The sequence below is a fragment of the Equus przewalskii genome, chromosome X (assembly GCF_037783145.1).
Source record: "Equus przewalskii isolate Varuska chromosome X, EquPr2, whole genome shotgun sequence".
NCBI classification, from domain to species: domain Eukaryota; kingdom Metazoa; phylum Chordata; class Mammalia; order Perissodactyla; family Equidae; genus Equus; species Equus przewalskii.
The window spans coordinates 68,973,808-69,001,757 of record NC_091863.1 but is presented as its reverse complement, the minus strand read 5'-3'; the positions used below and the strand labels follow the sequence as shown (position 1 = coordinate 69,001,757).

General features: G+C 37.1%; 1 pseudogene; it reads right to left on the bottom strand.

The window, feature by feature from the left end:
- Nucleotides 1-11,033: 11,033 nt before the first annotated feature.
- LOC103565043 (uncharacterized) overlaps nucleotides 11,034-27,950 on the bottom strand; it is a 114,021-nt pseudogene continuing 97,104 nt past the window's right edge.

Below are 27,950 nucleotides of genomic sequence, written 5' to 3'. Positions count from 1 at the left end.
TTTGATAGTCAATTGTTAATCTTCATTCCTTGATGGCCAGTTTTAACACTGGCCAGATAGGGCCAGTAAAGGGTAAAATGGTTGGCCTATCGACCCTAGTGTCAAGCATACCTCATGATGGGCTGAAAGCCCTCTGTACCTTGCTTCAGTGGGTACTGTGGTGCATTTACTATTTCACTGGAGAAGGCAGTTATATGGGTTCTCATTTGGCAACTCTCATGAGAAAGACCAGGAATTGAGGTTTATTCCACCTGATGTGTTTCTGAGTGAAGGTGTCCCTACCCACAACAGGAAAAGAGAGAACCATGGGTGCTATGACCACTGTCAACTGTTTTGGTACCAAAAGACACATCAGCTTAATTTATACACCCTTTATAGTTTTATCTGCTATGACTTATGGGCTGTGTGAAGTTCCCTTAGAGAATTTAGAAGAGTTACTAGGAATTACTGTGGCTTGGACTCTTGTGCCAATAATGTGTGGTTATTGTCTTGTCTCAGTGGACCACCAGGATTTTAGGTGGGTGATTGTCCTTGGGAGGTGGAATAAGCTCTAGGGAGCCACAGAGTCCCTAGGGTAATGCTCTGGAGGGTTACCAAACTCACATGTCAGAGAAGTTTTTTGGGGGTAGAGGGAGCCTCAGGATCCTTTGAAGGCCTCTGACAGTTAGGTAATAGCTGTTTTAAAGAAAGGAGCTTGCACCAAGGCTGTCCAGATATAAGATCACTGGGAACCCTCAATTGGAAGAGCTGTCAAGATAAGGCACTCCGCTGTTTAGAATCTTTCCAGTCATTGCTTGGGATTGTCATGTGGGCACCAGCACTAAGAGGTAGAAAGGGTGCTCTGTGAGGTGGGTCGTGGGGCCCCAGAACTTAGTCCTTTTTTCTAGATCTTTGTGACGCATATTTTCTATCCCTATCTTCTCTAGAACCTCAGAGCCATTCTTTAAAATGCAAATATTTCTCATCAGAAGGAAAGAAAAAAAAGAGAGGTGGTATTTAGAAATTGAGCAAATAAAAAATCTTGTGTCTTCTCCAGAAATATAATAACTATAAATTCTCTGGGTCTGTCTGTGTGTCTGTCTGTATGTCTCTATCTCTACATATATTGTAAATGTGAGATATTTTTCTACCTCTGGATGGTATTATCAAACTTACTTTGTAAAAGAGCTCTATTTAATTGGGTTAAGAGTCAAGTGCTTATAAGGATTGGGCATTTTAAAGTTCTCAGAACTGTAACAGAAACTAAGCCAAATACTTTTCAAGTTTACATGATCTGAGATAATCTTTGGTAAATAAAAGCTAGCTTAAGTTTGTTGGTTTAATTAAAACAGACATATCTTCAAAGCTAACAACATTGAATATAATGCAAATAAACAACGTTTATTCTACCCAAGTTTACTAATCAAATTCATGTTGTCTCTGTTGTAAAATTTGTCAGCAAAAAATAACTTAGAAGTGGAGCATGCTGAACTTAACGACTAGGACGCCACGGTTGGCCCAACCATTTTATTCTTTTGATTCACATTTATTTAAGTATTTATTTATTTATTTTTTAATTTTTATTTTTTTCGGATGTACATCATATTTCAAATTCTGGATACATTACATCATGTTCACCACCCGAGCACTAATTATAGTGCATCCCCTCACATGTGACCCTAATCACCCCTTTTGCCCTCCCCACTCCTCCCTTCCCCAATGGTAACCACTAGTCCAATCTCCAATGCTATGTGGGGTTTTTTTGTCGTTTTTATCTTCTACTTATGAGTGAGATCATATGGTATTTGACTTTCTCCCTCTGACTTATTTGACTCAGCATAATACCCTCAAGGTCCATCCACGTTGTCACAAATGGCTGGATTTCGTCATTTCTTATGGCTGAGTAGTAGTCCGTGTATAAATACCACATCTTCTTTATCCATTCGTCCCTTGATGGGCACCTAGGTTGCTTCCAAGTCTTGGCTATTGTGTATAATGCCACAATGAACATAGGGGTGCAAGTATCTTTATGCCTTTGTATTTTCAAGTTCTTTGGATAAATACCCAGCAGTGGAATAGCTGGATCATATGGTAGATCTATCCCTAATTTTCTGAGGATACTCCAAACTGCTTTCCATAGTGGCTGCACCAGTTTGCACTGCCACCGGCAGTGAACAAGGGTTCCCTTCTCTCCACACCCTCTCCAACATTTGTTGTTTCCTGTCTTGTTAATTATAGCCATTCTGACTGGAGTGAGGTGATACCTCATTGTAGTTTTGATTTGCATTTCCCTGATAGCTAATGATGTTGAGCACCTTTTCATATGCCTGTTGGCCATCTGTATATCTTCTTTGGAGAAATCTCTGTTCAGATCTTTTGCCCATTTTCTAATTGGATTGTTGGTTTTTTTGTTGTTGAGCTATATGAGTTCTTTGTATATTTTGGATATTAACCCCTTATCTGATATGTGGTTTGCAAATATCTTCTCCCAATTGTTAGGTTGTCTTTTCATTTAAAGTAATTACTGATGTCGAAGGACTTATTATTGCCATTTTGTTAATTGTTTTCTGTATGTCCTGGAGCTTTTTGTCTTTCCTTTCCTCTCTTATTGCCTTCCTTTGTGTTTCATTTGTCTTTTTATAGTGCTATGCTTTGATTCCCTTCTCATTTACTTTTGTGCATATTACATGGATATTTTCTTTGTGTTACCATTGCAATGTCTAAAACACCTTGAAGATATAACACTCTATGTTAAACTGATAATTTCAATCACATACAAACTCTACACTTAGACAGCTCCATCCCCCAGACTTTATGTTATTAATATCACAAACTACATCTTCATATATTGTATATCAATTAAAATAGATTTATAGTAATTTTTTGTTCTTTAGATTTTATGAAAGAATTAAAAGTGAATTTATACACCATAGTTACATAAGTTACCATATTTGTCCATATATTTGCATTTACCAGAGAACTTTATATTTTCATGTGGTTGCATGCTACAGTCTAGTGACATTTTCTTTTACCTTGAAAGACTCCCTTTATCATTTCTTGCAGAGTAATTCTAGTGGTAATTAGCTCATTTAACTTTTGTTTATTTGGGAAATTCTTAATTTCTCCTTAAATCATTTAAAGGCAGTTTTGATGAATGCAGTATTCTTGGTTGATAGTTTTTTTTAACACTTTGAATAGATCACCACACTCCCTTCCAGCCTGTGAGGTTTCTGTTGAGAAATCTACTGATAATCTTACATAAGATCCCTTGTAGGTGATGAGTTGCTTTTCTTCTCCTGCTTTCAGGATTCTTTCTTTGTCTTTGACTTTTGGCAGTTTGATTATGATGTATCTCAGTGTAGGTCTCTTTGAATTTATTCTGGTGACCCAGGTTTGGTTCCCAGGTGTGGACCTACACTGGTCTGTTAGCAGCCATGCTGTGCTGGTGGCCCACATACTGAAAAGTAGAGGAAGATTGGCACAGATGTTAGCTCAGGGTGAATCTTGCTCAGCAAAAAAAAAAAAAAAGAATAAAATGGTTAATTCACCAAAAAGATATAACAATATTAAATATATATGCACCAAACATCAGAGTTCCCAATACATGAGGGAAATTTTGACAGAATTGAAGTAGGAAATAGATAACAACACAATAATATTTGGATACTCAAAATCCCACTTGTCAATAATGGATAAAATGACCAGACAGAAGACTGATAAGGAAATAGAGGACTTGAACAACATTATAGAGCAATTGGACTTAACAGACATATACAGAATACTTCATCTAACAGCACCAAAATATACATTCTTCTCAAGTGCACATGGAACTTTCTCCAGGATAAACCATATGCTAGTCCAAAAAACAAATCTCAAACAAATTGAAAAAGACTGAAATTATACAAAGTCTTCTTTCCAATCACAATGGATGCAACTAGAAATCAATAGCAGAAAAATACTGGAACATCCACAATTACATGGAATTAAATGACACACACCCATGGATGAGAGAAGTCACAAGGGAAATTTGAAAATACATCGAGACAAATGAAAACAAAAATATAACATACCAAATTTATGGGATGCAGTGGAAGCAGTGCTAAGAGGAAAGTTTCCTTTGTTTGTGCAGACTGCTATAACACAATATCATAGACTTTGTGGCTTAAACAACAGAAATTTATTTCTTACACTCATGGAGGCTGGGAAGTCTGAGATCACAGTGCAAGCTTGGCCAGATTCTGGTGAGTGCCCTCTTTCTATTTTGTACATGGCTGTCTCCTTGCTGTGCCCTCACATAAAGGAGAAAGAGAGATTTATCATTTCTCTCATGTTTCATCTTATAAGGAAACTAAGCTTATTCATGACAGCTCCACATTCACGACCTAATTACTTACCAGAAGCCTCACCTCTAAATACCATCACATTGAGGTTTAGAGATTTAACATATGAATGTAAAGGAGCACAAACATTCAGTTAATAGCAGAAGTTTACCTATAAATGTGCATGTTAAGAAATAAGCACAGCTTCAAATTCACAGTATACATTTAGACCTCAAGGAACAAGAAAAATAAGAACAAATTAAACCTAAAGCAGAAGGAAGGAAATAATAAAGATTAGAACAGAGATTAATGAAATAGAGAAAGAAAAAATCAACAAAACTGAGAGGTGTTTTTTTCTTGAAAAGATGAACAAACTTTACAAAACCTTAGCTAGATTAACCAAGAAAAAAGAAATAAAACTCAAACAACTATAATCAGAAATGAAAGAGGGGACGTTATAACCAATGCCACCAAAATTTAAAAAATTATAAAAGAATATTATGACTATTGTATGCCAACAATTTGGATGACCTAGAAGAAATGGATAAATTCTTAGAAACACATAACCTACCAAAACTGAATTATGAAGAAATAGAAAATTTCAATAGAGCAACAACTAGTAAGGAGATTGAATCAGTAATCAAAAACCTCCTAACAAAAGCTGAAAAATATATGGCTTTATTGGAGATTTATAACAAACGTTTAAAGAATAAACATAACAAACCTTCTCAAATTTTTCCAAAACTTTAAATAAGAGTGAATACTTAAAGTCTCATTCTACAAAGCCAACACTACCTGATACCAAAGCCAGAAAAACATACTACAAAAAAATAAAACTATACACCAGTAGCTCTTATGAATATTGATGCAAAAGTCCTCAAGAAGATACTAGCAAACCAAATTTACATTAAAAGATTAAATTAAAGGTATCACATTAAAAACACCACATTAAGAAGATCATACACTGTGACCAAGTGGAATTTATCTCTGGGCTGCAAGGACGGTTCAACATATGAAAATTGATCAGTGTAATATATCACATTAACAGAATGAAAGACAAAACCACATGATCATCCCAATTAATGCAGAAAAAGCATTCGAAAACATTCACCAAACTTTCACGATAAAACAAAGTAAGAGTAGGAGAAAACTACCTCAAAATAATAAAGGTCACATATGAAAATTGCATAGCTAATAAAAGACTCAGTGATGGACTGAAAGGTCTTCCTCCAAGATCAGGAACAAGACAAGAATGCCTGCTCTCATTGCTTCTATTCAACATAGTATTGGCAGCCCTAGCTAAAGCAGTTTGGAGAAGAAATAAAATACAAATAAATAAAAGGCAAAGAAACAAGAAAAAGAGAAGTAAATGTATCTCTGTTTGCAGATGATACGATCTTATATAGAGAAAACTCTCAAGATTCCAAAAACCCCATGATAAATAATGTCAATTCAACAAAATATCAGGATATAAATCAAAGGAAAAAATAATATACACTATACAATAATAAACAATCAGAAAAGGAAACTAAGAAAATAATATCATATATAATAATATCAAAAAGAATAGAATACTTGGAAATAAATCTAACCAAAGAGGTGAAAGACTTGCACACTGAAGACACTGTTGAAAAAAATTAAAGACACAAATAATTGGAAAGACATTCCATGTTCATGGATTGGAAGACTTATATTGTTAAACAATCAATACCAACCAAAGCAATCTACAGATTCAAAACAATCCCTATCAAAATTCCAGTTTTGCTTTTTGAAAAAATAGAAAAGTCATCCTAAAATTCATGTGGAATCTCAAGGATACTGAATACTGTAAATAATTTTTAAAATGAAGAACAAAATTGGAGGACTCATACAACTAATTTTAAGACATATTACAAAACTAAAGTAATCAAAACAGTGTGGTACTGGCATAAACACAAGCATATAGGCCAATGGAACAGGATAGAAAGCCCAGAAATAAACGCTTTCATATATAGTCAAATGATCTTTGACAAGGGTGCAAAGACCACTTAATAGGGAAAGGATAGTTTCCTCAACAAATAGTGTTAGGAAATCTCAGTATCCACATGCAAAAGAAGGAAGTTGCACATTTACCTTACACTATACAAAAAATTACCTCAAAATAGAATAAAGGTCTAAATGTAAGACCCCTAACTATAAAAATCCTAAAAGAAATCATAGGAGAGAAGCTTTATGACGTTGAATTTGGCAATGATTTCTTGGATATAATCAAAATAGCACAGGTGACAAAAGCAAAAAAAACCAAAAAAGAAAAATGGGATGAAACCAAATTTAAAAACTTCTGTTCATCAAAAGACACAACAGAGTGAAAATGCAAACTAAGGAATGGAGAATGTATTGCAAACTATAAATCTAATAGGTGTTTAATATTCAGAATACAAAAAGAACCCTACTACTCAACAACAACAAACCTGGCTTAAAAAATGAGCAAAGAATCAAATAGACATTTCTCCAAAGGTGATATACAAACGGCAAAAAAAAAAAAAAAAAAAAAAATATTAAAAGACACTCAATATCACTCCTCATCAAAGAAATGCAAATTAAAGCCACAATGAGATATCACCTCACACTCATTAATATGGCTACTATCAAGAAAAAATGAAACAAATGAAATGTTGGCTGGGATGTGGAAAAGTTGGAACCCTTGTGCACTGCTGCTGGGATTGTAAAATGGTGTAATCACTATAGAAACAGCAGGGTAGTGCTTCAGAAAATTTAGAAGAGAACTACCATATGATCCAGCAATTCTACCTCTGGGTATATATCCAAAAGAATTGAAAGCTGAGTATCAAAGATATATTTGCCCACCCATGTTCATAGCAGCACTATTCACAATTCTCAAGAAGTGGAAGTAGCCCAAATGCCTATCAAAGAATATATGGATAAACAAAATGTGTTAGATACATATAATGGTATACCTTGCAGCCTTATAAAGAAAATAGCCTATCACATGCTACAACATGGATGAACATTGAAGATATTTTGCTAAATGAAATAAACCAGTCACAAAAAGACAAATACTGCATAATTCCACTTTTAGGACAGATTTAAATAGTCAAATTCATAGACATAGAAATTAGAATGGTGGTTACTGAGGGGTTGGGGGAGAAAGCAAAGGGAAGTTGTTGTTAAATAGGTATAAATGTCCAGTTCTGCAAGATAAAAAGTTTCCGGAGATGTGTTTCACAGCAATGTATAAACGCTTAATACTACTGAACTGTTCACCGAAAAATGGCTAAGATGGTAAATTTTACGCTATGTGTTTTTTACCACAACAATAAACCCTCAGACACTGCTTGTTGGAATGCAAACTGGTGTAGCCGCTATGGAAGACAGCATGGAGATTTCCCAAAAAATTAAAAATAGAAATACCATATGATCCAGCTATCTCACTACTGGGTATTTAGCCAAAGAACATGAAATCAATCATTCAAAAACATGCATGCACCTATATTCATAGCAGCATCATTCACAATAGCCAAGACATGGAATCAACCCAAGTGCCCATCAACAGATGAAGGGATACAGAAGATGTGGTATACATATATATATACACACACACACAAAGGAATACTACTCAGCCATAAAAAAGACAAATTGTGCAATTTATGAAGGCTTGAATGGACCTTCAGGGTACTATGCTAAGCAAAATAAGTCAGACAGAGAAAGAAAAATACCAAGTGATTTCACTCATATGCAGAAGATAAACAAACACATGGATAAGAGGAACAGATTGGTGGTTACCAGAGAAGAAGGGAGCAGAGGGAGGGTGAAATGAGTAAAGGGGCACATATATATGGTAACAGATATAAACTAGACTACTGGTGGTGAACTCAATGTAGTCTACACAGAAACTGAAATATAATATACACCTGAAATTTACACAATGTTATAAGCCAATATGCCCTCAATAAAATAACTTTTTAAAAAAGAAAGAAATTGACTCGTGATTGTGAGGACTGGCAAGTATGAAATCTGAGCAGCAGGCCAGCAGGCTGGAAATACTGGTAAGAATAAATGCTGTAGTCAAGTACTAAGGCTGGAAACTTGGACAGAATTTCTATACTGCAGTCTGAAGGCAGAAATCCTTTCTCTTTGGGAGACCTCAGTATTTTCTGTTGAGGCCTTCACCTAATTGGATGGGTATAATCTGATTTACTCAAAATCTACTGACTTAAATGATAACCCCATCTAAATAACATCTTCACTGCAATATCTAGAGTGGTGTTTCACCAAACTACTGAACATCACAGCCTAGCTAAACTGAAAAATAAAATTAATCATCCCAGTCTAACTCTTGTTAACTCAGCACCCACACACATTTATTTAAATGATACTGAACCTCCAAATACAGACAGTAACAAGAACATATTTCCACTTAACATGATGCAACTATCCCGTGTACAATGAAAAACACACTAACCCTTTTCCAGAATTGGAGCAAGAGAAGAAGTGGTATAAAGCTAAAACCCTACACATAGATGCACCTATATTCATAGCAGCATCATTCACAATAGCCAAGTGCCCATCAACAGATGAAGGGAGGTCCAAATACCATACTGTCTTCCATAGCGGCTACACCAGTTTGCATTCCAACAAGCAATGTCTGAGGGTTTATTGTGGCCTTTTCCACTAAAAATTTGAACATTTCTTGTGAGGCCAGTTTCGTGGTGATGAACTCCTTTAGTTTTTGCTTCTCTGGAAAACTTTTTCTCTCTCCTTCCATTCTGATAGCTTTACCAGGTAGAATATTCTTGGGTGTAGCTTTTTCCATTTCAACACTTTGAGTATACCATGCCACTCCCTTTTAGCCTGTAATATTTCTACTGAAAAGTCAGCTGATAGCCTTATCGACTTTCTTGTGTATGTAACTTGTTTTTTTCTTGCAGCTTTTAGAATTGCTCTTTAACTCTAATTCTTGACATTTTAATTATGCTGTGTCTTGTTGTGGGTCTCTCTGAGTTCACCTTGTTTGGCGCTCTCTGTGCTTCCTGTGGCTGGATTTCTATTTTCTGCCCCAGGTTAGGGAAGTTTTCAGCTATTATTTCTTCATATAAGTTTTCTGCCCCTTTGTATCTCTCTTCACCTTCTGGGAAACCTATAATGTGAATGTTAGTAAGCTTGATATAGTCCCAGAGGTCCCTTAGACTGTACTCATTCTCTTTAATTCTTCTTTCCTTTTCCTGTTCAGCTTTAGTGATTTCCTCCATTCTGTCATCCAGATCACTGATCTGTTCTTCTATGTCATCTACTTTGCTGTTGATTCCCTTTAGTGAACTTTTAATTTCCATTCTTCAGCTATGATTGGGTTTTTAAAAAATATTTTCTAATTCTTTGTTGATGTTCTCACTGTGTTCATCTATTTTTCTCCTGAGTTCAATGAGCATCCTTATGACCATTAGATTGTACTCTTTATCAGGTAGATTGTTTTTCTCTGTTTTGTTTAGTTGTTTTTCTGAGAATTTGTTCTATTCTTTTATTGAAATATATTTCTTTGTCTGCTCATTTTGCCTACTTCTCCATATTTATTTCTATATATTAGGTAGATCATTTATGTTTCCCAGTATTGGAAATGTGGCCTTATGTAGGAGATGTCTTATGGGGCCCTCCACCATGTTACCCTCTTTTCACTCATGCCAAATGCTCCAGTGGAGTCCACTGTATGGGGTGCTTGTGCCCTTCTGTTGTGGCAGAGTTGTTATTGCTGTAGGAATGTGAATATACTGTGCCTGTCCCTGGGTTGGTTGGTTGTGAGGCCAAGCCATGTCTGGCTGCTACAGATACATTATTGGTCAGGACAAGCCCCCACGTGGCTAGCTGCAAGGTCTAGTAGTGCACAACTACAGCCAGTTTGCTGTTGAGCAAATCAGGACCCCAGTGTGTCTGTTTTCTAGGCCTGAGGGTACACAATTGCTGAAGGTTGCTGGTGTGGCTGGCTTCGCAGTCCAGCAGAACTCAGCTGCCTTGGGTGCACTGGTGGGTGGGACAGTTCCCTGGTATGGCAGCATTTAATCATTTCATGTCCATTGGTGGGCAGGGAAGATCCCTTGTGTGACTATTTGTGAATCCCAATAGCATAAGTTTGCTTCCAGCTCACTTGTGAATTGGGCTGGTCTCTGGGGCAGACTGCCCATGCAGATTGGCTGGGCTCAATTTTCTTGGGTCAAGCCCTTGTGCTAACAGGCTACAGAAAGGATTCCAATGGTGCCTGCCAGTGTCTGTGACTGTACTGCTGAAATAGGTCACCATAATGGCTGCCACCACTGTCTCAGTCATTGGAGCAGCAGAGCCCAGCCACCTCCTGCCTCTCTGGGATGTGTTCTGAGCTTAGTAAGTGAGGTTTTTTACCAATGGACTATGCAATTTTCTATCTGGTCTTTTTGTGTTGTTTTCCAGGTCAAGTGAGTCTGTGGATGGACCCTTTTAGGACAGGTTTTCTTTTCCTTGAAGTTCTATAGTTTTCCTGGGCGTATTCCTCATTGGTTTTCAAAGTCAGGTGTTTTGGGGTCTCATTTCTCTAGTGCTAGATCTAAGGGCTGGAGTGTCTAATGTGGAGCTCAAATGCTCCACTCCTCCAGAAAAACCTCTGTACCTTTGAGATCACTACCAATAGTAAAGTGCCATGGATAGAGTGTGGTTCTTCCCTCAGCAAGACTATATCTCTGCCTCTTCCACCCCTCTCTGTGTTATCCCTTGTTATGGAGATTCTTTACATCCAGTTTTGAGATCTCTCTCAGAGGAAATTTTTCCACAGGTAGTTGTAGCTTTGCGAGAGGTGTCTGTGAGAGGAAGTGAGCTCAGGATCCTTATATGCTGCCATCTTTCAAACTTTCCATTGACTTTAATCACAGAGCATAGTAGTACTAAGAGATACCCTAAGGTTTCTTTTGTATTTCAGACATACTCTTCTTTACCTCCCTTATGTAGTAGCATCCAGTTTCCACTTAGTAATCAGATCCAATCATCCCAGCTAGTATAGTAACTTCCTTCTTTGAGTGTTGATTCAGAGATATTAGAAGCCCAAAGTAGCTTCAGGACAATCTTAATTTCCCATTTGGTGGAATCATTGTTGTGTCTCCTCATGGAAGTATTTCTTCCCTTAGAATTAAGACCTCTAGGCAAGCAGAGCATGTTATTCTTATTTTGGAAATAAGAACCAAAAATTTTGCTAGTGAGTCTCTAGGGGTAATAGTGAGTGATAACACTCCCATTTCCTCCCTTTGACTCCTGGACCCATGAATTCTAGCTATGGGAGAAACAGTACCATGTATTTGACTCTGATTCAGAGCATATATAGCCTTCTGGAGAACCTTTCACAAACCCTGCAAGATATTGCCACCTAGCTGATGCTGTAACTGAGTCTTCAAAAAGCCATTCAACTGTTCTAGTGTTTCTTCAAGATGGTGGGGAACATGGTAAGGTTAGTGAATTCCATCAGTGCAGGCCCACTGCTGCATCTCTTTTGCTCTGAAGTGAGTTGCTTGATCAGAGGAAATGCTGCGTGGCGTGCTGTGATGGTGAATAAAGGATTATGTATGTCCATGGATGGTACTTTCAGCAGAAGAATGACATGCCTGGAAGGCAAATTTATATCTAAAGTAATTGTCCATTCCAGTGTAAACAACATATTACCTGTTCCATGATGGAAAATGTCCAATGTAATCAGCGCAGTTACCTGGTCTGACCACCCCAGGGAATAGTGCCATATCACAGACATAGTGTTGGTCTCTGCTGCTGGAAGATTGAGCACTCAGCAGTGGCTGTGGCTATGTAGGCTGTGAGTAGAAGTTCATATTGCTGAGCCCATGCATAACCTTCATCCAAGCCACTATGACCACTTTATTCATGAGCCCACTGGGCGATGACAGGGGTGGCTGGGAAATGAGACTGACAGATATCTACAAAATGGGTCACTCTAGACACTTGAGTATTAAGGTATTCCTCTTCTGAGGTCAACAGTTGATAAGCTTTCATATGGGACACAAATATTTTAGTATTCACCCATTCAGAAAGAGCTATCCACATACTTCTTCCCCAGACCTGTTGTCAGCAATTTTCCAATATGTTCCTTTTAAGTCCCTGATGATCCAGTGACACTATTGACTTTAGACTATGAATCAGCATATAATCACATCTTACCATTTCTCCTTCCAAGAAAAATAAACAGCCAAGTTCACTGCTGGAAGTTCTGCCCACCAGGTAGATTTTCATTTACCACTGTCCTTCAAGGGTACCCCAGGAAGGGATTGTATTGCTGTAGTTGTCCACTTTCAGGTGGTACCTTCATGTTGTGTAGAACCATCTGTAAACCAGAACTAAGACTTGTTTTCCTCTGTAAACTGATCATAGGGAACTCCCCATGAGGCCATAGATGCTGGCAGGGAGAAAGAAGGTAATGTAGCAAGACGGAGGACCATAGGCATTTGGTCTTCATGTAACTTGCTTGTGCCTTCAGGGCCAACTCCATCCCAATTTCATATATATCACTTCCATTTTAAGACAGAGTTTTGCTGTACCTGCCCAACTTTATGGTTCGGTGGGTCAGACAACACTCAGCTCATGATGGGCAGCTAGGTCACTTGGTTACTTGTTGGCCCATGGTTAAACATTTAGTCTCTACTAAGACCCAGTAGCAAGCCAAAAGCTGTTTCTCTAAAGGAGAGTAGATATACACAGAGGATGGCAGGGATTTGGCCCAAATTTCCAAGGTTCTGAGCTTTGATTCACCTATAGGAGCTTGTCAAATGTCCAAAAATTATCCCTATTTGCCACTGACATTTCAAGCACCATTGGATCTGCTGAATAAGTAGCCCAAGTGGCACAGCAGCTTGTATAACAGCCTGGAGCTGTTACAGAGCCTTCTCTTACTCTGGGTCCCACTCAAAACTAGCAACTTTTGGCATCACATGGTTAATGGACCAATACAATATACTCAAATGAGAACCATTGGCCTCCTAAATACAAGTAGGCCCACTAGACATTATGCCCTTTTTTTGTTGTAGGAAGGGCTAAATGCAACAACTTATCCTACACTTTAGAAGAAATATCTTGATATGTCCCACATCATTGAACTCTTGGATATTTCACTGAGGTATAAGGCCCCTGAATTTTTGTTATATTTATTTATCACCCTCTGACACATATGTGTCTTACCTGTAAGTCTAGTGTAGCTATTTCCTGCCCACTTGGTTCAGTCAATACAGCGCCGTCAATGTAATAGACCACTGAGATATCTTGTGGAAGGAAAAAGCAATCAAGGTCTCTGAAAACTAAATTATTACATAAGTTTGGACAGTTGATATGCCCCTGAAGTAGGACAAAAGTGGCATATTGCTGGTCTGTCAAACTGCTTCTGGTGGTCTTTACTAAAACATATAGAGACAAAAGCATTTGCCAGATCGATAGCTGCATACCATGTACCAGGAGATGTGTTAATTTGCTCAAGCAAGGAAACCACATCTAGTATAGCAGCTGCCATTGAAGTCACAACCTGGTTAAGCTTATGATAATCTACTGTCATTCTCCAAGATCCATCTGTTTCCTGCACAGGCCACATAAATGAGTTGAATGGAGATGTGTTGGGAATCACCATCCCTGCATCCTTCAAGTCCTTGATGGTGCCAACATTCTCTGCAATTCCTCTAGGAATGCTGTATTGCTTTTGGTTTAAAATTTTCCTAGGTAGAGGCAGGTCTAGAAGCTTCCACTTGGCTTTTTCCTTTATAAAAGCCTTCATTCCACATTTCAGGGAACAAGGGTAGGAATCTGCCAGCTCCCCTGTATAGAACTAGGGAAAAACCACAGAATGAGTTCAGGGACCCATTGGACCCACTGTGTGATGGACTTGAGCTAAAACACCATTGATCATCTGACCTCCATAAGGCACTACTCTGGTTGGTGGACCAGTGACATTTTGTGTCTTTTGTAATTATAGTGTAATTTCAGAGCCAGAGTCTAATAATCCCCCAAATCTGATTATTTCTTTTTCAGCAATGCACAGTCAACTTGATAAGAGGCCATAGATCCTATTGAGGAAGTCTGGGAGATTAACAGCATAAATTTTTGGCAGTCTACAGGGGTCCTTCCTCAAAGGGACCCTGATTGCCCTTCATTTGAGAGATTTAGGGTATGTAAACTGGCTCAAATCTGGGAATTTATTGAGGGGTTGTGACTCCCTTTGTTTTTTTTTTTTCTTTGAGGGAGATTGACCCTGAGATAACTACTGCCAATCCTCTTTTTGCTGAGGAAGACTGGCCCTGAGTTAACATCCATGCCCATCTTCTTCTACTTTATACGTGGGATGCCTCCCATGGCATGGCTTTTGCCAACTGGTGCCACGTCCATACCCAGGATCTGAACCAGTGAACCCCGGCCCACCGAGAAGCAGAACGTGTAAACTTAACCACTGTGCCACCTGGCTGGTCCCATGACTCTCTGTTTTTGATGTTAGACTTTTGTTCACTTAATTTGGAACACTTCTGCTTATACAATCAAGTAAGAATTTAGTAGGCTGCCCATCTACTTCACTTCTAGGGACACAATGATCAACTAGTCAACGTCATGTCTCTGTGAGTCAGACTAATCTGATTACTCCTTTGACTCTGCTGTCCATTATGGTAAACATGTACACCTTTCCTTTGACATTTAAGTGCCAGAACTTGGCCTCTGCCACCTCAGGATCCAATTATCCTCGTTGCATTTATGTTTTCCAATTCAGCGGCAACAGTTCCCGCTATAATTTGTGACTTGGGGAGGAGAGCAACCACAGAGTCCATCCATTAGAATGCTAGAGCTTCCCTCACAAATTTATTTCTCACAGTTGCAGTAAAAGGTGTGTACTCTGAATACACATGGGGTAAATCAACAGCTCTTAAATGATAAATCTACTCTAACATTCCCAAATTCCCTGAACTTTGGATACCTTCCTATACAGTATACCAAGGCAGTTCTGCGCATTCAACTTCACCTAGTGTAGGCTATCTTTTGGTCCATCTTTTAGCCAACCAACCAAAGAAACTCTTTCAACTTTTTCTAACCCTCAAAACTGCAAAATTAAATCCAGAATCTCTGCTTAGTGGGCCCATGTCAATGAATTCAGCCTGATCCAACTTGATGTTCCTTCCACCAATATATCACACCCTTAATATCCATACTCAAATGTATTCATATGATTTCTGTTGAAATTGTGTATTAGAATTTTATATAATTCTGTATAAATTGGAAACAATCATTTGGTTCTTTTCGAGCTTAGCACACTTACTAATGGGTCACACTTTGTACTTTACCTTTAGGAGTCTGATGAGACTTAAGTCTAATTATAGGTCCAGAAGCAAAGAAGGATGGTGTGGGTAGGTGGGTCCTGAAGATAATCATGAGTGTCTTGATGGGCAAATACCTAAAGGGAGGCCATTATAGTTTCCTCAAGTAAGGCAGAGTCCATTTCCTCCAAGGGGGAGGAACATATGCTTCCACTGACAAAGAAGACTCAGCAGAATTTAGGAGTTCAATGGCCCCAGTTTAATCAGCATCATCCTAGATGCCCTTAAATTAACAGCAGACATCCTTCAAGGTTGAAAATTCAATTTGTGTTGTAATTCAGAATGAAACTCTGGGCTTGGGTTTTAGTAACTGCAGCTCTATGACTACAGGAAATAGGTATTTTTTCTGAGCAGATATAGAAAATTTCAGGTCATTTATGTGGCACCTGAGATGGGAATTTGAGTCCCTGAATTTATCCTTTTCTTTTCTCAGTTTGTCCATCTCAATTAGGAGTGAGCAGTCAATCTCATTATATTGTTAGTATACAGTATTGTTATACAGTATCAAATACATAATCGCCCAGAACCTTGCCTCTTGTATTTCATTAGGAGTGTCCAATGGTGACATTTTGTGTTATCTCTATTGCCATATCACAGCATGGACTGTCAGTGCTTTCTTTACTATTGGAAATAGAGTTATCTGTGCCTGTAAACTGAATCAGATTAGAGAATCAATTCCAGAAACTCCAGAACAAATTCATAAAATTCACCCTTAAGATTCTGTTACTCCATAACCACTCTGTATCAAAATACATATTAATCATGTTTCTCCAGAGAAACAGAACCAATAGGATGTATATAAGAGAGAGAGAGAGAGAGAGAGTTATTTTAAGGAATTTGCTCTTGTGATTGTGGAGACTGGCAAGTCCAAAATCTGAATGGCAGGCCAGCAGGCTGGAAATTTTGACAATAGTTGATGGTGTATTCTTGAGTTACATGCTGGAACCTTGGGAAGAATTCCTATATTGCAATCTGGGGGAAGAACTACTCCTTCAGTCTTTTATTGAGTGAGGCTCACCAACATTATCAAAGTAATTTGCTTTAGTCAAACTCTACTGATTTAAATGTTAATAACATCCAAAATAATACCTTCACAGAAACATCTAGACTTATGTTTGTCCAAACAATTGGGTACCATAACCTAGCCAAGTTGACACACAAAATTCATCATCACAGTGGTATTCACCTTATTATCTTGTGTGGCAATTCTGAGGATCTATGGAGTTATTTGACAAGAGAACTATTCTGTGGGAAACTGGATTAGCATTTTGGAACATGCTTGTGCTCTGGAGTCAGACAAACTGGAATGATAATCTACTTCCTAGATGTGCAGGCTTTAGCAAGTTCCTTATCCTTACTCAATCTCATTTTTCTCATTTGAAAAATAAGATATAGTAATAGTATCAACCACATAGGATTGTTATAAGGATATAATGAAATAGTGCATGGCACATAGCAAGTGCTTTATGAGTTCAAATATTATTCCTTTTGTGGCAGATAATGGTAGCTTATCACCAATATCCATTCTTCTCTAGGAAGCCAGTTTTCCTCTCAAAAGAACTGCATGTGCAGGCATCTTCTAGCCCCTTTTCTGTCACCCTATAGAATTTGGGACTAAGGAAACCAGTGAAAAAATGTTAGTACTTTGCCTACTACTATTGTGAGTAACAATCTCTCTTTCTTCTCTGACCCAGGAGTCTAGTGTCTTCTACCAGTATCCATAAACTGTAGCAGGCTAATTTATTAGCTTCCAAGTCCAGTAAAATCTCAGACCCTTCACAGTTCTTTATATTTAGGAAATGACCACAGACAGAAGATGGAAGGAACATTGCTCTCTGAATCAACATATATAGGAGATATCTCTGACAACCGGGAAAACCCATATTAGAATCTTCTGTGAGAAATACATTTATACTGTTTTGAGCCATGATGAATTTGGTATCTATTTGGTACAGTACTTAGCCTCTCCTAACTAATATATCATTTAATTTTTTTTAAATTCCAGACATTCCCTCCTATCCTGTGCCCTTTCAAGCATACTAGTCCTTAGTTTCATTATTTGAAGCCCACACATAACTTATTTTATCACCCTTATCTGATAATAAGGCTATCGAGGAAAACTTCCAACAATGTGTATGAGTGAGGAGAAAAAATGCTATAAAAATATTGAGGCTTTGTTTTCTCTTTTGGAAGAAAATAATTAATCATCTCTTGGCGTTGAAAAGCAGAATCACTTGCGTAGATTGAGTTAGGTTTTAAAAAAAATTATAGCTAAAAAAGGCCTTAGAGACTAACTGGTGGGAATTACTAGTTTTACAAAGGTAGAGGCAGTGTTTTTAACAAAAAAAGATACTAGTAGTTTGTATATTTAAGATTATAATTCATAACTACTAAGTCTTATTTCAGTGTCCTTTCTAGCATACTCTTCAGCACTAGTGAACCATGGGATGAGATTTTGGAATTACTAACCAAGTGGAGTCATTTGTAAAGTTTTCTCTCTCACTAATCTAAAATTCCCATGCCTGAAATATGACAGTAAAATATTATTCATAATTTAATAAATATCTGCTTTGATATTTATGATACTCAGACTTAGGTGTTGAAAACTCTTCAGCTTATGAATAGGCACAGAAATATAACACGGACTCTGACCTTAAGGATCTTATTTTCTGGCTGGGTAGACAAGATACATACATCAAACAAAGTCGAATGATACTAGAGAGTATATGGTAAAGTACTAAATTATATATAAATGATTTATAGATGATTGGAATGGTCAAGTTAGTCTTCATTGAAGGGTGGAAACTGGACTTGCCTTTAAAGGATAGGAATTCTTTCATATGAGGATAGTAATGGTAAAGTATTTTCAACGAGAAATAATATGAATAATGATAGCAAAATCATGGAGGAAAAAGCACAGAATGTCCTTGGGGCAATGGAAAAAATGGGTCTATGTTAGAAAGATTTTGCTTTGCTGAAGTAGTGGAATATGTGGTTCACTATCTACAATGAGACAAGAAGGTACAGTTATTCTATATAATATTGATACTGTCTATCCCTCATTATTTCTCTCTCTTTTTCTCCCTCTCTCTAGTTCAGCATTCCTATATCTATTTCACATTGATTTTGTAATTTCTCCAATCTTAAAATAAATAAAAAATAGGGGCTAGCTCAGTGGCGCAGCAGTTAAGTTTGCACATTCCACTTCGGTGGTCCGGGGTTTGCTGGTTCAGATCCCGGGTGTGGACATATGCACCATTTGGCAAGCCATGCTGTGTCAGGCATCCCACATATAAAGTCGAGGAAGATGGGCACTGATGTTAGCTCAGGGCCAGTCTTCCTCAGCAGAAAGAGGAAGATTGGTGGCAGATGTTAGCTCAGGGTTAATCTTCCTTAAAAAAAAAAAATAAATAATCCTCTCTTGATTTCACTTCCTCCTGTAGCTACTGCTTCATATCTGTTTTCCCCTTTACAATATAACATTTCCAAAGAGGAATCTGATCTTCCCTTCAAATCCTGTCCTTCCATTATCTCTTGAACACACTTCATAGATTTTATCCTCACAAGTCTGCTGAAAAATCTTTTGTCAAACTCACTAATAACCTCCAAATTGCAAAATTCAGTGGTCAATTCTCAGTCTTCCTCTTGATGAATCAAGCAGCATATGACCAAACATAAGACTTTCTGCACATTGAAACACTTTATTTGACTTCAAGGACATTATTCTCTTGGTTTCTCTCCTACCTCACTGGTAGCTTTTCAGTTAGCTATTGCTAGTATTTCTTCACCTTCCCTACCTCTGGATACTGAAGGCCTGGAAAGTCCAATGCTTCAATTTACTTTTTTTCTATCTCTTCTCACTCCCTTGAAGATTTCATCAAGCTTAATGGCTTTATGCACCATCAACATTTTGATAAATCCAAAATGTGTATTTCTTGCCCATATTTGTCTCCCAAACTTCAGACTAATATACCCAGTTGCCTACTCCACTTGGACGTCCATTAGGCATCTCCAACTTAACATGTCTGAAACTGATCACCTGATTTTTTCCTTAAACCTGTCCAAAGTTGTTCCCATTTAATTAAACAGGAATTCTGTTGTTCCAGTTGCTCATCTCTAACTCTTCTCTTTCTCTCATGTCCTACATCCAATCAATTAGAAAAATGATTTGTAATTAAAAATTCATCCAGAAACTCACAACTTTTCTGCAATTCCACTACTAAAACCCTAGTCCAAGTCACCATTCTTTCTCACCTAGATTATCTCAACAGTCCCTTAACTGGTCTCTCTGTGTCTGTGCTTGCCTTATTAGTCTATATGCAAATCAGTAGCCAATGATTCTGTTAAAATTCACATCAGGTCATGTTACTTTTCTTCTCAAAATTCTCTCTTGGTTTCACATCTCACTCAGTGGCCTACAAAGCCCTACATGATCTGTTCACCATCACCTTTCTAATTTAGTTTCCTAATTCTTCCCCCAACCAAGTTGCTCTCTCAGCTCCAGCCACACTGACCACTTGCTGCTTTTTCAAACATAGAAATAATATTTATGCCTCAAGGCCTTTGAAGTTGTTGTTCCTCTGCCTTGAATGTTCTTCCTTTACATGTCCATATGGGTTGTGACCTCTTTGCCTTCAGTTCTTTGGTCAAATGCTGCTTTCTTAGTGAAGCATTCCTTGACAATGACCCTATTTAAAACAGCAAATCCCTTTCAATTTTTCCTGTTAAGTCGCAATATTAAAAGAGATTGAAGAAGCAATCCTAGGAAATAATTTAGTTTTAAACATTTTTTTATTGAGATAACATTGGGTTGTAACATTATATAAATTTCAGGTATGCATCATTACATTTTGATTTCTGTTAGACTACATCATGTTTACCACCCAAAGACTATTATCCACCATCATACACATGTGCCTTATTACCCTTTTCACCCTCACCCTCCCCCCTTCGCCAACAGTAATCACCAATCTAATCTCTGTATTTAAGTGTTTGTTTGTTTTTGTTGTTATCGTCCACTTATGAGTGAAATCATACAGTGCTTGACTTTCTCCACCTGACATTTCACTTAGCATAATACCCTCAAGGTCCCTCTATGTTGTCACAAATGGCAAGATTTCATCTTTTTTATGGCTGAGTGGTATTACATTGTGTATATATACCACATCTTCTTTATCCATTCATCCATTGATGGGCACTTAGGTTGTTTTCCAAGTCTTGAATAATTCTGGAATGAACATAGGGGTGCATATATCTTTTTGGATTAGTGTTTTTGTTTTCTTTGGATAAATACCCAGAAGTGGAGTAGCTGGGTCATATGGTAGTTCAATTCTTTATTTTTTTAGGAATATCCATACTGTTTTCCACAGTGGATGCAGCAGTTTACATTCCCACCAGCAGTGTATGAGAGTTCTCTTTTTCTCCACATCCTCTACAACCCTTTTTATTTCTTGTCTTTTTAATTATAGCCATTCTGATGGGCATGAAGTGATATCTCATTGATTTGCATTTCCCTGATAATTAGTGATTTTAGGTATCATTTCATGTGTCTGAGGGCCATCTGTACATCTTCCTCGGAAAAAAGTCTGTTCATATCTTCTGCCCATTTTTTGATTGAGTTGTTTGGTTTTTTGTTGTTGAGTTGTATGAGCTCTTTATATACTTTGGCTATCAACCCTCTATCAGATATATGATTTGAAAATATTCTTTCCCAATTGTTAAGTTGTCTTTTCATCTCATTGATGGTTTCCTTTGCTGTGCAAAAGCTTTTCAGTTTGATGTAGCCCCCCAGTACATAGTTGTATATTCTAGCTGTAGGTCCTTCTGTCTCTGCTATGTGCGATGCCACCTCAGCATGGCTTGATGAGCAGTGCCATGTCCCTGGACCACTGAAGTGGAGCACATGAACTTAAGCAGCCACAGGGCTGGCCCATTAAACCTATTTTGGGTTAATTTTTGTATATGGTATAAGATAATGGTCTACTTTCATTCTTTTGTATCTGGCTGTCCTGTATTCCCAACACCATTTACTGAAGAGACTTGCTTTTTCCATTGTATATTCTTGGCTCTTTTGTTGAAAATTAGCTGTCCATGAATGTGCAGGTTTAGTTCTGGGCTCTCAGTTCTGTTCCATGGATCTGTATGTCTATTTTTGTGCCAATACCATGGTGTTTTGGTTACTATAGCTTTGTAGTATATTTTGAAATCCAGGAATGTGATAACTCTAACTTTGTTTTTTTTTCTCAAGATTCCTTTGGCTATTCGGGATCTTTTGTCATTCCATATAAATTTTAGGATTCTTTGTTCTATTTCCGTGATAAACATTGTTGGGATTTTGATAGATTGCATTGAGTCTGTAGATTTCTTTGGGAATTATGGCTATTTTAACTATGTTAATTCTTTCAATCCATGAGCATGGAATATCTTTCCATTTCTTTGTGTCTTCTTCAATTTCTTTCAACAACATTTTATAGTTTTCAGTGTACAAATCTTTCACCTCTTTGGTTAAATTTATTCCCAAATTTTTTGTTGTTGTTGTTGTCATTGTAAATTGATTGAATTCTTATTTTCTCTTTCTGCTATTCCTTTGTTAGTGTATAGAAATGCAACTTTTCATCTTGTTCCTCTTTAGGGCCTCTTTAGGTATTCCCTATTGGCTTTTGAAGCCAGCAAAGCTAAGTATTATGGGATCTCACCTCAATTGTGCTGAGTCTAAAGGCTGGGATGCCTATTGTGGCATAGATCCCCCACTCAGATCCCTCTGCTCCTCTGGGAAAAGCTTCATACCCTTAAGATTGCTCACAGCCATGAAGCACCATGGCTAGGATGTGTGTTTTTTCCTCAGCAGAGATATATTTTTGCCTCTTCCACCCCTGTTAGTGTTGTCCTTGTTGTGAGGGTTCTTTTTACCCAGGATCCAGATCTCTTTCAGAGGAAATTGTTCCACAGGTTGTTGTAGATTTGTTGTTTCCATGAGAGGAGGTGAGTTCAGAGTCCTCTTATGCCATCATTTTCCTACCCTTGTAAACCTAAGATTGCCTTTCTTAATACATGGAGGTAACATAGATATCCAGTCATTGCGATTATTATATCAAAAATAATCATTACAAAAATATTAATTGAGCTTTTACTACTTTGCAAGCACTGTGATTTACAAAGTATACTTTACAAATACTATTACAATTAATACTACATTTTACAAGTGTAAGAACTGAAGGTGAAGAGGTTAAATTTCCCAAGTTCATCGCCAGCCAAGTCTGATTCCAAAGATTAAATGAGTAGCAATTGCACTGTATCTGCTTAATAACGATAAGAAGAAAAGTGTCCTCTTTTTCACCCTTTTTGGAAAAGTATTATAATAAATTTGAATATTATTTAGTTGACGAAATCTATAATTTTGCTGGTGTCATATTCCTTTGTTTTGATACTTTGCCCCTAATTAATAGACTTTACTTATAGAGGGTAATTACTTTTCCGTGTATCCCGGAGTTATTTTCTCTGAGCTGTTTGTTTTAATGGACCTTGTGTTGCTTTTTATTGAATATTTATTCATTTTCCACATTAAAGTGAAAATCATTATTATGTGCATATTCAAAAGCCCACTAATGAGTAAATCAGACAGTCTTATTAATGATATTCAACTACAGATAATCCCTGTTATAAGGCAGCATAATTGCATCACAAAACTGACTTCAAAACATTACTAGAGCATATATTGGAATGAGTCTTTTGTTCTTTTTGTCTGTTGTTTAAACATGATGCCTATATGATTTAATCACCCAAATGGCCAGACTTACAGTTGTAAATAAACTAGAAATTGTCTTAGTAAATTGTTTTACAAATAAGGATAGTCTAATATTCCTGTACCTCTCACAAATAATTTTAAGCATAGGTGTTGGAAAATTGTAATTCACCCTAAAATCTTGATTTCAAAAATTCTGTGCTTGTATGACATGAACAAGCATGCCAAGACATGGCATAAATTGTAGATGAAATATTTCTTTTAACTTTGAGTATTTAATGTTTAGAGGGTCAGAAGTAATTTTGCTGAAATTTCTTCATGTTCACTAGAAATATTTGAAAAGATGGCAACAGGAATGTAAGCACATATTAATTTTGATATTTTAGTTAAGTATCTGTTAGTGAATGACAAAAAAATTAATTGCTCACTCCAACAAACATATGAAAGCTACACATTTTAGAGACTAATATGTTATTAATTGCATTATTTGGAAGAGAGATGTTTCATAGGATATAAACAACAAAGATTTTCATCTATAAAGAATGCAATAGGCTGTCTCTAAACTGATTTACTTAATTGATAAAAAAAAAAAGCTTTGTTCATGACAAGCAAGAGGACAAATAAATCTTCATTTAAAGCTCTGAGCATACATAAACTCAATATATTGTCAAGGAAGCAATTCCTAAATGAAGAACAAACAAAGAAAAACTCTTTTATGACTTAGATATCTTTAGCACAGAGTAACAACAGAATTTAAATTAGGTTGTGGGTTATTTTGTAATTGTGATCAGAAAAAGTACAGGCTTGTGAGAAAAGAAGCAAACAAGAAAGCCATCCTCAGTGTTGAATTACTTTCCTTTAAAATGCAAGTACATATCACCAATTAGCAGCTTGGTTGCAGAACTGACTACACAGGCTACATAATAAGAAAATAGGATTTACCTGGTGATAATTTTCTTCCTTTTAATCCCTGTTAATTTCTAGTTGAGGTATTTTCAAGATCTTCTTCCAACAGAGACAGCCTCTTAGGTGACACTTTTGACTGAGACAAACTTAGGTCAAACTCACAGTTGCAACACTTACTAGCAACTTTGATGAGTGATTCAAATTTTCCGAGTCTACATCTTCATCTGTGAAGTACCGATAATAATGGTAACTACTTTACTAAGCTATTATAGGGATTGACTGAGATAATTTATGCACTGTACTTGACTTCATAATAGGTGCACAGTAAATGTTGGTGTCCTTCTTTTAGTCCACGTAGAGGGATGGCAGAGCTGAGCGGATCCAGAAGACTTTGAATGTGAATGGAAAGTTGTGTTAATTACCCGCTGTGTTGTAGTTATTACCTCCTAGTACATTATGTATTGATCAAGAATAGTCAGCTGGTTAACAAGATTTAGTAGACCAATTCAAGAAATGCTTCTCTGAAACAAATTAGTGGAAGGTTCTGTTTCAGGGAATAATGCTAAATCCCTCCACACTGGCATGTGGCTCCCTGCTGTTGAGGGATGTCTTCCTGAAACCAAGCCATAGATCCTCATTTCTAGGAGCAGGTTTCAAGTAGAGGAGAGTGGATAGAACTTCTTTAGTCAGGAAAATTTCCCTTCTCTTCCCTCTTCAGATATAATGCTCTCCCATATGCATTATCTTGGCTTATAGTAACAATAATGTGTCATCATGAAGAATGATTTTCTGTCTTGATCCAAATACACACAAAAAAGAAATGACAGTGTGTCTGGCCCTGTGGCACAGTGGTTAGGTTCACAAGCTCCACTTTGGCAGCCCAAGTTTCACCAGTTTGGATCCTGGGTATGGACCTACACACTGCTTATCAAGCCACACTGTGGTAGGCATCCCACATATAAAGTAGAGGAAGATGTGCACAAATGTTACCTCAGGGCCAATCTTCCTCAGCAAAAACAGGAGGATTGGTGGCAGATGTTAGCTCAGGGCTAATCTTCCTCAAAAAAAATAAAAATAAAAATAAATTACAAAAAGAAATGACAGTGTTTTCCTAACCTTAGCAGAATTATTGATTAAACAGATGGGACAATTTTCTTCTTATTTAATTCACTCACTTGTCAGTTCTAGACCTGAATTTCCTTTGCGGCAAAATGTGGGGCTTGAATAGACCGTTTCTATGGTTCTGACTGACTCTATTTTTCTACTAAGCTTTCCACTAAGAAATAAAAAATGATGTTTTACATTTAGGATCACTGGGTGCTTGACCTCTTCAAGAGAAGGCACATTGTGTGGCTGTCAGGTTAGTGAGGTGATTAAGAACTCAGGCACTAGAGGTAGACCTCGGTTTGAACCCCAGTTTTGCCACTTGCTAGCCACATAATCTTGGGTTAGTCTTTTAATTTTTCTGATTCTGTTTCATCATCTGTGAAATATGGTTAATAATAACATCCAACTCTTAAAAGTCTTGAGGGAATTAAATGGGATATATTTAAAGCATTTTACATGGTGCTTGATGAATAACAAGCAGTAAAATTGTTCGCTATGATGTAAGTACTATTAGAGAAGAAGAGAGTCAGGCACATAAATTTCATCAATATCATAGTCCTGGCAATAAAGACAGGGGGAAAGTTTGAATAGAGCAGGTGTATGTCATTTATATAATTTCTTATCCAGCTCCCCCAAGCACATAGAGATGGGACAAAGTAAAAATTGAAAGAAGTATTTACACATATATATCCACAAGCAAAAGGTAGTGTCACATTGGGACTAGAATGTGATAAAGAAAGGACAGAAAAGAAGAATTCTCTCCTTTTTATCATAGAACATAGCATGGCATCAGTGACCTGAGGGGTCTTGGGTGTCTGTAGCATCGGCAGCATCAGTGGCTTAGGGACCTCCTCTGGTGGTAAAAACAACAACACACTTTCTTGGTGGCTTCATGAATTTAAGCAGTCCTGGCAACAGACATTAACTTTATTCCAGGTCCTGAAAAAAAAACACCATTAAATCTTCATTTTTTAAAATGCTATTTGCATAAAAGGCTCAGTTAAGTTATGTCTGACTCTCGAACTCAACCTTGATGTAGATGTGCCAAGTGTCCTCATCATCAACTAATCAAATCAAAGCATCTGCTGCCTCAAGGCGGGAAAATGGTAAAATCCAGATGGCAGCTGAGAGGGCTGCTCATTTACTAATGTGGACTCTCCTTGGGGAGTCCCAAAAATTGTTGTGGGGAGGATACTTGAAGGGACACTGGAAGTTCTGAGTTGACATAACAGCACAGTCAGAAGCGGGGAAGGGTTTCACTGTTACTGTGACTTTAGCTCATTAGTTAGGTAGTTTGTTGTTTTTTAACCTTCAGGCAGGAATGGCCTATCAAAGGTTGATTATTTGTTGTAAGCATGGTAGTGCATTAGAAACTATCAGCACTTTGTATATCTGTAGCTTTAACTAGAGTTCAATATCCCCTGTAAATCTCAGCAGAGACCTTCTATTTCACAGACAGTTCACATTATTCAGGACTAGTAAAGGTGGTTGTTCATTTGAAAGTTATATCAAACTCTATCCCCACTGAACTCCTATAGTCTCCTCCATCTTGTGGAAACTCATTGATAATCAGTATATTGCTGAATGTTGACAATAGAAAATTAAAAATATCCTTAAATGTAGCAATTAAATAAACTCTTATCTGTTTAGTCATCTTGAGAACACATATATAACACCTAGGGGGAAAAAGTTATCACGCAAACGAAAGCTCTAAATGGTTGATATAATTACAAGTACTGAACTTGGTGTGTGGATGCATATCATTAATTTTATTGGCATGGGACCCTTCCTTCAAAGGGTATATATTGCACAGTGTTTAAAATGTGTGATGTGGACATTTTTCATATCTATGCAATATAAATCATAAATAAAAAGAGAGCGCATTTCTATTTGCAATGCAAAAACCCAGCAATTTGCCAGATTGATTTACTGCTCTCTGGTTTTCTCCTCTTTTTGTTTAAGGATATTTTGAAATAGCAATAATGCCATCTGCTGGTCAGTTCAGTGAAATCTGGAAATAAGCATAGAAAATCTGTCTACGGAGAAGTGCCAGAAACAAAAAACTAGTAGTTGGAAATGTTTTATATTTGTTAGATTTTGTGAAATCTAAAATTCACAGTCACTAAGATTTTAGGCTTAAACAACATATTCGGCATGCAGTACAATTCTTAGGTAAATTAACTTTCTACAATCCTAGTGTTTTTAATACAATGAACAGTTTTGGATTTGTTTGCAGTCTGTGAACTATTGACAAGCAATGTCTTTCTGTGACTAATTCCTTTTGTGCCTGAAAAGGTTCGTGCTACTCCAGTGGCTTAATGCATAGACATATCACACGGAGGAAATGTGCTAGCTTAAACTCCTTTTATTTTTTTTTAAATAGTATCAATTCAAAGGATGCTAATACATTTAAAAATGGAGCCATCCTAAGGGAATTCCTCTGATTACTGGTAAGGACATTTCTATCTGTGAATCACAATCCATATAAGTAGAGATTACATCCCACAATTACTTTATGCATTGATTTGGTTATGCTTTTCT